Here is a 15396-nt window from a genome sequence, read left to right as displayed (position 1 = left end):
CAAGCACACTAGTTACATAATTTTTGCCACTTTCCGAAGCAGTTCTGGAAGTTCTCTTTCATGAGCGTCTTTATGAGGTGTGATAAAAATTATGCAGAACGCTGCTGTTGAATACCATCCAAGGGAAATGTGGCTCATAAAAACATTATAGTGCATTCTTGCCTATCTTATATCTGAAACTGAAACTTCTGACTCCTCCCCAAAGTCAAAATAACCTTAAAAGAAACACTTTTGAGTTGATTCAGGATATCAAGGCAGCCACATCAGCACATGGCAAACATGCTGGGATAAGTGTGTTTGAAGCACGGGAACAGTATTTTGAGGGGAATCAATGACAATATGTATAATCAATGACAATATTGCAATCATTTGTTAAAAATTCAAATACACACCATACTTTTCTATCATACCTCATACTTCAGGTTCACTTGTGTGGCTATTGGCCAGAATTCCTCAACAGGCAGGCCTCTCTACCATGACATGGTATCTGCCTTTCTCCACAGCAATGCCACTCTGCCTCTTACAACTTTGTCCAAGTCTTATAACTTCACATTCACCTCTTATTAATTAGAAAAAAGTCACTGAATTCCACCCACACTCAATAGAATAGAACTACAAAGGCACTACTATTAGAGGAAGGGTCATGGAGACAATCTTGGAGGCCATGCAGCCAGACCCCATTTTGACTAGTGTGGACTCCAAGTATCTTTTCTTCTTTTTCATTTTTCTTTTTCTTTCTTTCTTTCTTCCTTCCTTCCTTCCTTCCTTCCTTCCTTCCTTCCTTCCTTTCTTTCTTTGTTTTGTTTTGTAACTAGTGTGTCACCAAAGTTACAAACCACAACCACATTCTAAAGTTTTTTGATACTTTCTCTTCAGCTCAATTTTATTAGTTTAATCCTTTCTCTTAATTGTCTCATTATATCTCACTGTTAAACTTCCTTTGGTTCTAAGCAGTCAAGCCAGAAGTAGAAGTCACGGGTCCCAGGGAAGCAGGACCCCTAAAATGCAGATATCAAAGAGGCAGTGGGATTAAGGGTCAGAGTAGCGAACAGTGCCTGATACTAAGATTTCCTGGAAGGTCCTGGAGTCACAAGAGAAAATAGGTAAGGGACTAAGCAAAGTCAGGAAGTAGACAAAGTGGAGAATGGGAAGTGCTGAAAGGCTGGGCATGAGTACCAGCAGGCCAGAGAACAGTCACACATTGCCAAGCACAAGGACAGACCCCGAGCCAGAGCAGTTGACTGGCTCTGCTCCAGCTGTCTCGCTACCATTAACTCAAGAGAGTCAATCCTCAAATCCCTTACTAAAAGGCCAGTCAAAAGCAACCTAAAGTATGAATACAGAGGAAAACAGACATTAGAGACAGTTTCTCTAACACAAGCTCTCCTCAAACCCTCTTCCAGTAAGCAAGCTTTCCTGGCTCATTATAATGTTGGCATTGCCATTTGCCAGATGAAAGTTGCCTACAACAAAAATAAACATAAAACAGTCATGATATACATATCACTGGGGAATGAGATGTCCGTCATCACAGATGGCTTGTTCATCTCTGTGTAATGAAACCAAAACTATAATTGTGTATATTTCCAGCCTGTTCCCTTCTCACTAAAGAGGAATCTGGCTTTTTCTGATTGGTTTTTGTGTGATCTTCCCCTCTTGCCTTTGGCTTCTTGTAAAACATAATCTATGGAAAGAGAAAGAGCAGAAGGACAAGAGATCAGAGCAAGGACGTGAAGATGGCTCTGTAGGGGTGGTTTTGGGAGGAATGGAAGGGAATTTGCCATATATGAGAAAAAAAGGATGGAAGATAAAAAAGGGTTATAAAAAGAGAAATTTTCTCAGGAGTATGAGTCCTTTAAAAAATGTGCAAGAATAGAAATTTTTAAAAATGGTTACTTGAAAATTTATATTTAGCTGATGAATTGCTTTTTTAAAAATTATGTTTTGAGATTGGAATATGGAGATACTTACTTACTGTGTTCATTAGTATCCACATTGCCTGTTAAATGAATATTACATGGCCATAAAGTTTCAGAAATACCATTGTGTAAATGCTGAAATACAATAGAAATAAGGGCCACAGGACAGTACTTCATCAGCTCGCCACCAAATGCTTTCTGAGCAATCTGGCCTATAGCTAGAGTTGGGGACTTGCTGTCCTTCTGGATGCTTTGTGTCAACGAAGTCTTCCATGACCTTCTAAGACTCCAGTCACCCAAGCTATACTCCTAGAGTTAGCTTCAACTCCTCCCTCTTCCTGAGCATGCCTCTCATCCCCTACCCTACCAAATTACTAATTCCCATTGATTGTCTTTTAATGGTTCTTACATTTAAGCTTTTTCTTCTCCTGCATGTCTTAGTCCAGCCCCTTACCACTTCTCTCCTAGACTAACACCTACTAACTAGCTTATTAAGCACCCATCCCCTAGAGCTTCTAGATCTAACCTGGTGCTCCACTGCTAAAATAAAGTTCAAAGGCATAAACAGTTCTTTTTGCTATGGCCCCATATATCCACCAGCTCAGCCATGATGCTTATTTAGAGTGCCAAGGGCTCTGTGTGGCATTTACATCTCTTTGTCATGCTCTTCCCTTCCACTGAGTAGCCATTCTGTCCCCACTGCCTGCATGTATACCCTACCTACGGGGCATCTGATATGTCTGCCTAGTCTTAATTCAATGATCATTCATCCTACATACAATTTATTTTATTCCAGCATTTCTAAACCGTTGCACTCAAGAAGATGTAAAGATTAAGTGTATGGCCTTATCCTGTTAGTATTAAAATAATTATACTTCCATTATTATGAATAGTGCTGTTTCTAATATACCATTTTTCTCTTGTTCTCTCTAATAATTCTTAGTATTTTTGCCTAGCACCTTGTCTTAATTACTTTTTTTGCTGAGACAAAATACCTTATGGCCAAAGCTAAAGGAGAAAAGGATTATTTGGCTCACAGTTTATAGAGGTCCTGGCTGATAGCTGGCTAGCTTTAAGGCCGGGTAGCATGGCAGATGGGCATCACAGAGGAGAAACAGCTAATGACAGGCAGAAGGCAGAAAGAAGAAAGAATCAAGGCAGCAAGAAGCAAGCTATGAATGACCCTCTTTCTTACTTGTATATTCTATCCAGGCTACCTACTCTTAAGGGAAGTAGCACTCACACCCATGGTGGGACAGCCTTAATCCTAGCATTGAACTATGAATCAGCCCCAACATCACGTCCTTGATCCCAGCATCACATACCATAGATCCAGCCATGCCTGAAAAGCCCCCACGTATGACTACATAAGACTTTGCACAGACATCTAAATATGAGTCATAGCATTCTTCCCACTGGTGCCCCAAAGACTCACGTATATCCCTTTATGCAAAAGACAGTTAGTTCATCTGGAAGAGTTGCCAAAATCTTAACAGTTTCAGCACTGTTGAAAAGTCAATGTCCAAAAACCCCTTTGACATTTAAGGCAAACAGCTGCTAGCTCCTGTAAAAATGAAAAGTAAGTTAAACTTTTCCAACAAACAATAGCTCAAGATAAACGTTACCATTCCAAAAGATACAAATGGAGGATAGAAAGCAATGGGACCAAAGCAAGTCCAAAATTCAGCAGGGCAAACATTAAGTTCTGTAGTTCAATGTGCAGCATCAGAGGCAAGCTGTGGTAATATATGTATTCCAAAAACTTTGGGTAGCCTCACTTCTATGACACGGCATGTGGCTGCAGTTCTCATGGTTTCTCTTTTGGAATGACTTTGCTCATTCTTGTAACTTTCCTCAGACAATCCATGTTCCTGGCTTTGCCAACCTTCTGGGGTCTCCAGTGCACCTTCAGCTTCATACTCACAGATACACACACTGACCTGTCCGGAGCACACTGCCTGGTCTCCCAGGCCTTCTTCAGAAGTCTGTCAAAGCCTTCCTGATCTCACAACTCATGCATTCTAAAACTGGAACCACACAGATGACACCAAGGTCTACTGCCAGTTGAAGCAATAACCAGATTTTCTTCTCTTTTGACTATAGATATCGAGTGCCTGGATCATGGAGCACTCTGAACTCAATCCTGAGGAACAAGTTCTCTGGACTACCACCATTCTGGAACACGGTGCTCTGAGGCTGTCTCTCAAAGCAGTCTTTCACCTTTGCAACCTTGAAGCTGCAAAGGTGAGAGTCCTGCTGTGTCTCATGATGTCTTCAGACCATCTTTTCCATTGTCCTGTTCTTTCTCAGAAGCCAAGTTCTCCTCTGCTCTATCTTTGCAGTTCACAACTTTACTCAAGCTTCATTTCTAATCAAACTCATGTTTTAAATTATTCTGCTGGGCTTTTGCTCATGATTCTTAACATAGATCTCACTAAAAGCCCCCAAAAGTACCCGTGTCACTACCTCAACATTTGACTATCTTTGAACTTTTTTCTTTGAGATTAATTAGCCTGCCACTCTTAGTCTGAGGCAAAGTCCCTGGACATGAGAAAAATGCATACAAACTTTCTGCCAAGGCAAAACACATCACCTGCCATCCTTCCTACTTGAAAAAGCCCCCTGATCCTAGTATTATCAACTGCATTTCTATCAGCGTTCTGGTCTTCTGAACTCTAACAAAAATCTTCCATGAAGTGCAGTTTAAGGCATTCCAAGACTGCTTCTTCTTCAACTGGTATCTCCAAATCCTTTCAAGTTCTTTCCACAAGCCAGTTCCAAAGAACCACATGGTCAGGTACAGTTAACAGCAATGACCCTACTTACTTGGTACCAAATTCTTAATTACCTTTCTCCTTTCTGAGACAAAATTCTCTATGCTCCAAATTAAAGGAGAAATGGTTTGTTTGGTTCACAGTTTGCAGAGGTTTCAGTTCATAGCTGACTTCAAGGCAGGGTGGCTTCAAGGCAGGGTTACATGGCAGAGGGGTATTGCATAGAAAAAATAGTTCATGGCAACTTAGAAGGCTGCAAGGCAGAAAGCTGCAAGTTACAAGGGACCCTCTTTTGTCCCTTATGTCCTACCCAGTCTACCTACCTTTAGGGCAAGTAGCACTCACAATCAGAATGGGGCAGCCTTAATCCTAGCATTGCACCACAAATCAATCCTAGCACCCCATCTTTGATCCCGGCAACACACACCATAGATCCAGCCACTTCCCAAAAGCCCCACCTATGACTGCATGAGGGCTTGGGGGGTACATCTATGTTTAATCCATAGCACATTTGCTGATATGCAGGAGGCATTCAGTAAAAATGAGTAAGGATACTTCAACAGATGAGTATCTATTTGCTGAGAATAAGGAGAGAATTCGGGTTTGACCTTTCTAGTCATCTTCTCTGGCAGACTGAAGGACTGTGGGCTGGTCTCATACTTTTGACTCCAAAAAGTGAGTTTTTTAGGTAAAAATGAAGCAAATAATAATAATTGTTATATCTGATTTGATGGATATATAAAGGTCCTTTTTTCTACTTCCTCTGCATTTGAAAGTTACCATAAAAAGAAGAAAACTTTTATGTGGTATTGCTTTAAGATCTTTCTTGCTCTAGACTTTCCAGTGGTTATGTGGAGGTTTACTAACTCATCTGCCAAGCCAGCCCTCTTCCTAATAAGCAATTGGACCACTCTCAGCAAAGTTGCCATAGTGAGCGCTAGATCAACTGCAACATATTATGTATTTTATCTGGTGAAATTACTCTTTAATGTGTTCATTTGCTTGGCTTGGTCTGATTTGCCTGGGTGATGGATGCAGCAGTGATTCAGGCCTACTAGCGCCCCAGAGAGACAATCTTTCCTCAGAGGACAGCCAAGGCATGTGAAATGTGGCTAGTGAGAGGCATGATGACAGCAAGATTTATCTGCCAGGCAGGAAAATGGTTAGTGATATTTTTCATTTCTAGGACAGGACCCAGACTCAGTGGCAAAGCTGCTCAAAGTCTATAGCCTGGAGCAAATGGGATTTTCCTCAGTCTCTGCAAAACTTCAGCCAGATCTCTGAGTGCAGCAGAGCTGCAGCTTACAGCTCAGCAAGACATTCAAGGTTCCTGTAATGACGTATAGCAAGCAATTACATTTGATCAAACATCAAACCTTGCAAAATTATAGTGAGAAAAGCTGGCTGTTATATAGAGGATAGAGCAGGAAGCAAAATAAGTTTTAGAGTCAGTTCAATATAGATTCCAATTCCAAATAAGTCATGATTGATTTGCAGTCTTGGACAAAATCTACACAGCCCGAGCCTCCATTGTCTCAGAAAACAAGAAACAGTGATAACCTTATTTAACTAATGCATATAAAGAACCAACACAGTGACTGGAACATGAGTTCCCAACAAATGGTAAATATATTGTTTCAGGAGATTTTGAGAGTTCATGACGTTCTAGAAGGCACTCAAGAGAGAAAATAAATCTTGACTTTATAAGCTAGAAATAAAAGACAATGAAAAGGGATCAGAAATAATAAATTATTCGAATATAGGTTAAGAAGAGATTACAGAAATCAATGGAAAGCCAACAGAAAGACAGAAAAATATGGATAGCAAAGCTTGTATGTAGATTTCAATCTTTCAGGACTTGCTCCTGGTTTTACAAGATATTAAATTATTTTAAGTCAAGTCAAAGTTTTCTGAATATTCAAAAATCTCATTTCATTAGCTTGAATGCTTTTGACAAGGACCTGCACAAGCCACACAGTGCTGGAGCAGCACTCGGCTAAACGTTGACCTCAAAAAGAAGCAGGACAGTGACTGAGAGGCTGCTACAGTGAACCATTCTCTACATCCCATTTTTCTACATATTTTTCCATCTGTGTATAAACACTGCAGTTCATTAACTTTGTCCTAGTCTACAATTGTCAGTTAGTGCTATCCCATATGCTGCACAGGAAGAGAAGCATGACCCATGCTGCCTCCACACATCGGTCCTGGGACTTTGGGTTCAGACCAGAAGATGAAGCTTCAACTTAGATGTCTGACACCTGCCTGATTGATGGTCTCCTTTCTTTATGATGACAGCTGGTAAAACTGTGGGAGTGCATTTTGATGCCACTTATGTTCATTTTCAGCAATAAATTGTGATGGTATTGCTAAAGCAAATGTATCAATAGTCAGAACCTATTATTCTGCAAGGGCAACAGCTTCCTGAGAAAATCATAATAAATGCAGGATGAAAAAGCTTTCTCCAAGTATCATTTAGGGATGTTTTAAAATAGAAAATTATGAATCTAGTCATTAGCAGTCCCACTAACTGGGACACATGATCATCTAAGCATCAGGTTGTATGTGGCACCCAGCAGGACTGGAGGGTGTCACAGTGAATCTCCAAAAATCAATCAGCCATCTGCAGAGTGGGATTGTCAACCTTAACAGTCTGATTATACTTCATGTTTGTACCATGACATTTTATGTAGCTTACAGATTATCTCCTAACTTGTTAGGAAGTGATATAATCACTTCTATCTCTTTCCTTCTTTGTTTTTCCTAGTTCAGCAGCTCTCATTTTTTATTTCAAAATTTCACACACTTCCCCCGGCACGAACCACCCTACCCCCAATCTGTCTGACAACTGACAGCAAAATTAATCTTTCATATCAAGCACTTCTCAGAGTCATCAGTGGAGTTTCACACCTATTAAACACAGCCACACCACATTTCATGGTTAATCTGCTATGTGGGCCTGGTTTTCTGGGGAAGTTTTCCAAGCCCCACAATTGTAAACCATTTTCCTTGTGTTTTTCTTACCTGGCATTAAATTCTGAGAGCACTACAGTACTGGTGTATAACAGGTGCACATAAAATATTTGGTGAACAACTACATGAATGGACCTGTTCCTAAATATAGGTTGGCAATATGAACCAGTAAAGTTCTTCTGGAAAAGTAATTTGCCTGTATCAATATTCATTTAACTATTCATAATCTTTGACCTTAAAATAATATCTCTGAGAACATATTCTGAGTCACTCTTCAGTAGGAAAATGACATTTATTAGGTACTGCCTATAACAATGAAATGTCAGACATGCTTAAAGCAATAATAAGAGAGTGGTTAAGTAAATTAAGGTAAATCCACTCAAATGAATACTATAAAGTCAATAAAAATTTTTATAAAGCCCAGCTCAGATCATGGGACATTCTTATGATCTATTTCTTTTTTAAACAAAGTATTGAAAATTAAAAATATATCTTATTTTATCCACTTATCTAGTAAAGCTGGTTTTTAAAAAAGTATTCAAAATAATAAACAATGGTATTATAGGACAAATTCTCCTTTATTTGGATTTCTGCTCATGTCACTGTCCTGCTCAAAAAAATTGGGATTTGGTTTCCTGTCCCTCAGAATAAAACCCAGACCAGCCTCACATTTCAAAGGAATGATTTCCAATATACTTCTATTTCCATATTGAGTATTTTTTCTTTTTTTATCAGTTGTACAGTATATATCAAAAAACATAGAAATAAAAATATGCCACTCAGTGATTTCCCATGAAGAAACACCCCCAATTCCTAACTGCCCTGCCTCCCCCAGAAAGAAAGCTGTTATCTCTACTTGTATGCATTTTTAAAATCATTTTATCATATAAAAATTATCACAAAATATCACAGTTAAAACTTGCTCAGAACTAACTTAAGTACATGAAATCACTATTTTTTCAGTGCTAGAGAGCAAACCCAGAGGCTTGCACATGCTAGAAAACATTCTACCACCAAGTTACATGCCCAGCCCCAGAATCACACACTGTAAATTATATTTGGCTTCTCCTTCAGCATCATGCTGTTTAGATGTATCTTTGATGTTATGTGTGCCTATAATTTGTTAATTTTCTTTACTGCCCAGAATTCTATCGCATGAATATATATATAGCATTTATCCACTCTACTGTTTATGGATATTTGTTAAGGTAATTTCCAATATGAGATTATCATGAGCCTTCTATTAAATACTTCTTGGTGCTCACATATATGCATTCTTTCAGGTGTGTATCTACAGTGGAATGGTCCAGCCAAGTGAAGTTGACATCTGTCAAAAAACTGTGAGATAATAAATGAGTTCTATCTTACACTACTAACTTTGTGGTAAATTGTTAATTCCTGCACAAACAGAAAATCATTGCAAGAGGTCATTGGCTCTCTGGGAGAAGGGTCTAGCACCAAAAACTGTGAGGGTAGAGCTCTTGGGCTGCAAGCACATTGGGAATGCTTGAAGAATAGCCAGTCAGCCAATGATGGAACAAAGTTTAAAGGATGGAACAGAGTGATAGAGAATGTTAGGAGATGAGGTAAAAGATACAATTAAGGGTCAAATCATGTGTCACTTTGTAGACCTTTAGAATTTTTCTGGAAGCTAGTGGGAAAGTTTGAGCAGGAAAATATATTTTAAAGAGCTAACTCTTGCTCTCATGTGGTACTTTAGTACATGGCAGCAAATATAGATGCCCATGCAAAAACAGTGAGTAATCTACCGTGGGAGTCAAAGAGGGAGATAGATCTTTGTGACTGGCACCTATCAGTGAAGAGAGGCAAAAAACTGAGTGTTAAATACATTTTGAAGATTCAACATGATTTTCTAATGAATTGGATGTAGAGCATAAGAGACGTGAGACTTGGAGGTGTTGAGTAGGTAGCTGAGTGTGCAAGTTGGAGTTTATAGGAACTGACAGTATTAGGTGCTAATTTATAATATAAGGCTGGAAGGAATTTTCTTGGGAGTGAATGTAATTGGAAAAGAAGTATGCACTCTGAGGTAGGCAATATTTAGAGATCTGGGAGAGGTGGAGCTAAGCAAGGAGGTTTGAGGAAAACCAGAGCTGGGTCCCAAATGCCAAGGAAGAAAAGGTTGTAAGTAGGATGTCAATACAGTGAAGCACTGTTAGGAGGTTGAGGGAGAGGAGGCTGGCACTAACACTGGGTTTGCAGCAGGGTGGTCCCTGGTGATCTAAGTAAGACTGGAGTGGGAAGATAAAAGCCTGTTTAGACAGTCTTGAAAGGAAATAAGAGAAAGAGAAGACAGGGAGTACAGACCTTTGAAAGTCATTTTATTGCAAAGAAAAGCAAGGAAATGGGGCTATAGCAGTAGGGAAAAGAAGGGTCAGAGAGAGGGTAATTTTGTTTAAGCTGGGAGCTGTCATCTTGCATGTCCAATGATGGTTGAGTGAGGTTCCAACTGGAGTAAAATACTGGAAAGAGCTCACTGGTTCAGGACTTGGGGCCAGGAAAGGAGGCAGAGCAGATATGGAGGCCTGATGGCTGGAGGATGCATTTGGAGAGCATGGATGTGGCTTGTGGAAATAATAATGACCATCAGTAACAGAGATGTAGCACTGGATCAATTAGAGAGGAAAATGCCTTCACCCCTTCCTGAGAGTCCTAGTGAGGTAGGTCTTATTTTACATGCAAAGAAATAATGCCCTAAAGAGATTAAGTATCTTGCATTGGCTCACTCAATAATTGAGTCAGAGAACATGGCTCTATGAGAACAACCATCATGAGAGAATGTGGATGATCCTGCCTAAAATATCTGAGGGTAACCTGGCACTGTTCAAGCCTGTCCAGAGATGAGAAAAAACAAGAAGTAACAGACCTTGTTGCTTCTATGAACATCAGAAGCGCTACAAATCAAGCTGAAGTTTTGCAGAAGGAAAAGATAGAACTAGAAAGAAAAGTCTAATAGGGACAAGATTTCTTACCCAATTTTATCTACTAGTGTAAGTTTTGTGCTCAGGAGTTCACCCACTGTGACAAAGTCCATGTGTGCACACCCCCAAGGCATGCTCACTCTTGTCTTCCACTGATATTTTCCAGTGGGATGCACAGAGGCCCACCCGGTAGTCTGTCCACTATGGAGCTCTTTGTTTCTGCTTTGTTCCTTTCAAAGTCTTGTCACCACCTTCTCTTAGACATGATTGTGCTGTGCCCTCCCCACAGCCACTGCTGTCCATGTTCACCACAAGAAGGTTGGTTTGGGCCAGGATCTGACTTCCCTGATGTTCTAGGATAGGAGCATGACCCAGGGCAGCTCAAGGAGTACCTTAATCCCCAAGTGGGGGAATTTTGGTCCTGTGGTCTAAGCTGTCCTATGATATGCAGAGCCTCGGTGTTCACAAACATTCTTTGATCCCTTGGTTTTACCTTTTGCTTGCCCTGCCACAGACTCTGTGTGTGCGTGCATGCGTGCGTGTGTGTGTGTGTGTGTGTGTGTGTGTGTGTGTGAGTGTGTGTGTGTGCTCTTTGTTTTTCGCTTGTTTGTTTTAGACCTGGGGTGAGTCCAGTTCTATTCAAAGGGGTGGGCAAGGAATGATGGGTGCTACCTACTGACCAACAGTGCTTACTCATTTTTACATTTTCACACCTTCTCCAAGCCCAAACTTTTCCTTTTTCTCCACATTTAAGACAAAGTTACTGGCAGTTGGGGAAGAAGTGAAGATGTTCTGTAGGGCCAACATATCTGGCCTAGATGAACCCCAAACCTATCTTCCTCCTCTCCCTGGCTAACTGAGGCTGGATAAACTACAGCATCCTGCCTGATAAGAGTCAGAGAACAAAGGGAAGGGGTGGGGTAAGTATCATGGATGCTGACGAACGCCTCACAGATGTTCTTAAATTCTGTTTCAAACTTTAGGAACTCCCCTGGGTCCACTGATTTAGAGCTGGGGAGAAAAGATAAGCAGCTTCTGAAGAGGTCTCTGCAAATTATAAGGGAGCTGAACACTGATAATGGCTTCTTTTTAGGCTGCAGGTTCTTAAGGATAAAGATTGTGCTTTTGCTTACCCTAGCAAGCTGCTATATACAGAGAGGCATAAACATAACTCAATGATATGCAATTTGAAGCCAAGAGATATGGCTAATACTTGTCTTGTTTTTTGCACAGCGCTAGACCAGTGCTCAGTTCACAATAAACACTTGCCATGTTCCTGGGTAGTTGTTTTGGAGTATTAGACAGAGAGCACAGGTATTTGAAACAGAAGAGCTGCCTTCCAAATTCAGTTCTGCTCTATGATGTTGAGTTAAGTCAGTCAGTGTCTCTGTCTTTTAGCCCCCTGCCTTTTTAACATGTGTGAGATCTCTGTACAGGATGGTGTGAGGTCAGATAAGGCAGCTGTGCACAGAGGTCCCAGGTACACTAAGCTCAAAGCATTAGACAAAGGGAAAATATTTCTGCTGTCTTTCTCCACTCCTCACAGGTCAATAAAGGCTCGTTTCAGAAAACCTTGGATCCAGTGATCCAACACCTTCCAGTTAGGTAGGACAGATCTACAATTTCCAGGCTACTGGCACAGACAACAGAGACAATTGGAAGAACTTGTTCTCTCTAGAGAGTAAACAGGAGGGTACTAAAAGAAACTCAGGAGCCAAAAGGAAGATATATCTGCAAGCCCAGGGCTACTGAGCATCTTCTGTTGACACCCAGTAGAATTAAATGGGCAGCAATTGAGTGGCACAAGTGACACTGGAGAATATTTGTAGGTGTGTACTTTTCTTGCAACCTCGGTATGTTAGAAATAATATCTCACCTGAGTCTCCCTGAAGTTAATGAGACCAAGCTGACAGTTCATTGATTTGCTTCAAATAATTCATTTTGCAATTGTCTCTAATCCATAGGACGCCTCTTCCCTAATTTAGAACTCAACCAAGAGAAATTCCAGAAGAGCCACCAGCTCACTTATACTTACTGTGTTACTTTATACACAGGGTGCATTCAATCAACACAATTCAGTGTTCAACTCTGAAAAGAAAAAGACATCTTGAAAAATTCAATACACATAAAAACATATGTGTACACATACATGTGTATGTGTGTCTAAGTGTTCAAGTTATAGTTATAAATTCCTATATGTACAGGACTTTCTGTTCAGCTTCCTATTTTATAGGAACAGACTCTTTCCAACTGAAAACTCAAAGATTTCAACATGGAAGGGAAAAAGACAAATCCTGGTCACTGCTTTTTTTCCAGGGCAATGGTCCCATCACGGCCAGACTTCCAAGAGTATGGTTGCAGTTTACACTCATAAATAAGGGTTCTGATACTGGGTTTCTGGTCGTGGTGAAGATTCTGATGCCCTGTGACATGGGAGATGTGCAGGACAGGCATTGAGGGGACCCTGGAGGCCTCATGATTAGCTGCTCACATGGACACACAACCAGTTACCGGTGCCATCCCCGCCCTGACCTCATTTGGGATGAGAACTCCATAGTGACTGAGATTAAGTTTTTCTAGAGCTCAACGAAATGAGGACTTGGGTCAAATTACGCAGAGCTCTAGAATGAAGATATTATTTATGCATATGGAATTTGGGGTAAAATTTATATCTCTTTTGATGGAGAAATGATTCAGAACCTAAAGAAAAAAATGGCTTTGCTACTTTTTGCACCTCAGTGTCCACAGAGAAAAGTTGAAGTAATTAAGTCAGCTTCGTCCCAGCCTCAAGGGAATACAGGAACTAAGATCAAACAATCTCACAGTTTCCAAACCCCATTAATTCCTACTCTGAACCCTATAACTAACGCTGACCTATTTCTTCTCTGTCTCTGCTTCCTGCCTAGGCTAACCATGGCTTCCTGTATACTTGTGATATTTTTTAAATTTTATTTAAAAGGAAAAAGAGAAAAAACAAAACAAAACAAAGCGGTGTAAGAGTACAAGTATACAGAACTACAAAAAAAAAAAAAAAAAAAAAAACCCAGTAAGAAATCACCAGTTAATAGGTTACACATTATCAACTTAGAGATAGTTGCTCAAGTCACAGTATCAAAGCATACAACGTGAACATTCAAACAGAGAGACTGCAAACAGTTGTGTTCAATGATCCAACCAAAAACATTAATATGGTCAGCTATTACTCTTGTGATTTGTGTGATAAAGGTTATTACATGCACCTGGACTCTTCCATATAATAATTCCTGTGTTCTACCTTCTCTCCATGTGCTATCTCACTTCTGTTTCTTCAACAAACTAACCGACCATCTCCCTTAATTCTAGTTCAAATTCCCGAGAAAGTTTTATGTTTGGCAAGCTTTTATGCCTTGATGTTACAGGCTACCCACTGCTGCCTAGTCAGTGGATTTGCTAATCTGATGCCTTCTACTGGTATAATTGATTGAAACTGACAGGTCATATGCTGTAAAACCAAGCTATTACTTCTGTCATTTAAAGCCATGTATGGGAATCCCTTAGTGGAGATTGTGGTCAGAGCAGGTTTTTCAGAAGTTAATTCAGCTATCTGCATGCATTATTAGGAAGTCAGAAATCAGATGTCAATTACCTGAGCAATTTTTGTACATCTCTTGGGTCATACTAAATCTTTTCTTTTAATTCCACTATTTTCAGAAGCCCATTCTTTGCATTTTAAGACAAAAGAGAATTATAGATATGACCCAGCTTTCACTTTAAAAGTGGAAATCATGGAGATATCATGGAACAGCAAAGTAGACTTAGATGCCTGGACAAAAGTGTAAAGGGCATCTTAGAGCATCTGATTTAACAAGTGCCTGGGTGTCAGCAAGGTGATTCTCCCTGAACAGTACAGTGTCTTTTCTTCATAATGAAAGGCTCATGTTTCTAGGATCAGAACAGATCAGAAGGAAACTGTTTTGTCTTCTGATGCACAAGAGAGAAAAACAGAAAAAAAGGAAAAAGGTCTTTATGCGGGCATGGGAGGGCTGCCAAAGACATGCAAGCACCCTATGGAAGGTTCAGGACAAAAACCGCGGGCTTTATTTGGAATTGACAGGGACAGAGTTAAAGGGGCAAGTGGAATGATGTATTGACAGTTGACTGGAGGCCCACTGGCAGGTGCGAAAAGTGGGAGATTTAACTTTCAGGTTCCTGAGAAGGCAGGGAGGCGCTGTCCAGTGCCATGTTAGCTTGCACATGGGGAAAAACCTGTCAGAAAGCTACTCCACTTGTTCAGTTTCACTGTCATGTAGATCAGCACGTAGAGCACTTCCATGTGTCAGAATCTGCTCTTTGCCTTGTACAAGACATATCCTCCACAGACGTCTTTTTACACTCAAGGCTTAGGTGATGGTTTGGCAAGGAGGGTTGCATTATTCTTCAGAATAATTCTTCAGAGGCCTCCCTATGCCTCTGGGGGAAATTACTTCTTCACCCCCACTCCACCAGCTGGTGCCACTTGACTTGGACCCACTAAAGCTGCTGCAGTCAAACAGGCTGGCAGAGTGAGCGTACTCATGCTCGGTGGTGTACTTGGAAATCAGCCCTCTGGCTTTTAATGGAACTTTTCTCCAGTGGTTTCATGCTTACAAAGACAATCAGAGCAGTTGGAACCCTGTAGTATTTGTACCTTTCACTCTGTTTGGGCCTCAAGCACCAAAAACATTAAGTCAATGTCCCAGAGAGCTCATCCCCTTTAGAGAAAATGTTTAATAATTGAAGGCACTGTATGTCTGTACTCATTAATTTAAA

The 15396-nt window shown here is 40.5% G+C and overlaps 1 long non-coding RNA gene across 1 annotated transcript in view; it reads right to left on the bottom strand.

Annotated features, from left to right (window-relative positions):
* LOC134474201 (uncharacterized) overlaps positions 1-14688 on the bottom strand; it is a 75339-nt gene extending 60651 nt beyond the window's left edge. Inside the window, exon 1 of the long non-coding RNA XR_010044869.1 lies at positions 12644-14688. This is a non-coding gene — a long non-coding RNA (uncharacterized LOC134474201). The remainder of the gene's footprint in view (positions 1-12643) is intronic.
* Between the last annotated feature and the right edge of the window lie 708 nt (positions 14689-15396).

This window comes from Cavia porcellus, unplaced genomic scaffold (genome assembly GCF_034190915.1).
Source record: "Cavia porcellus strain 051 isolate PalLab524CR breed Dunkin Hartley unplaced genomic scaffold, mCavPor4.1 scaffold_31, whole genome shotgun sequence".
Taxonomy (NCBI): domain Eukaryota; kingdom Metazoa; phylum Chordata; class Mammalia; order Rodentia; family Caviidae; genus Cavia; species Cavia porcellus.
The sequence above is the reverse complement of the archived record's forward strand: the minus strand, read 5'-3'. Positions and strand labels throughout refer to the sequence as shown.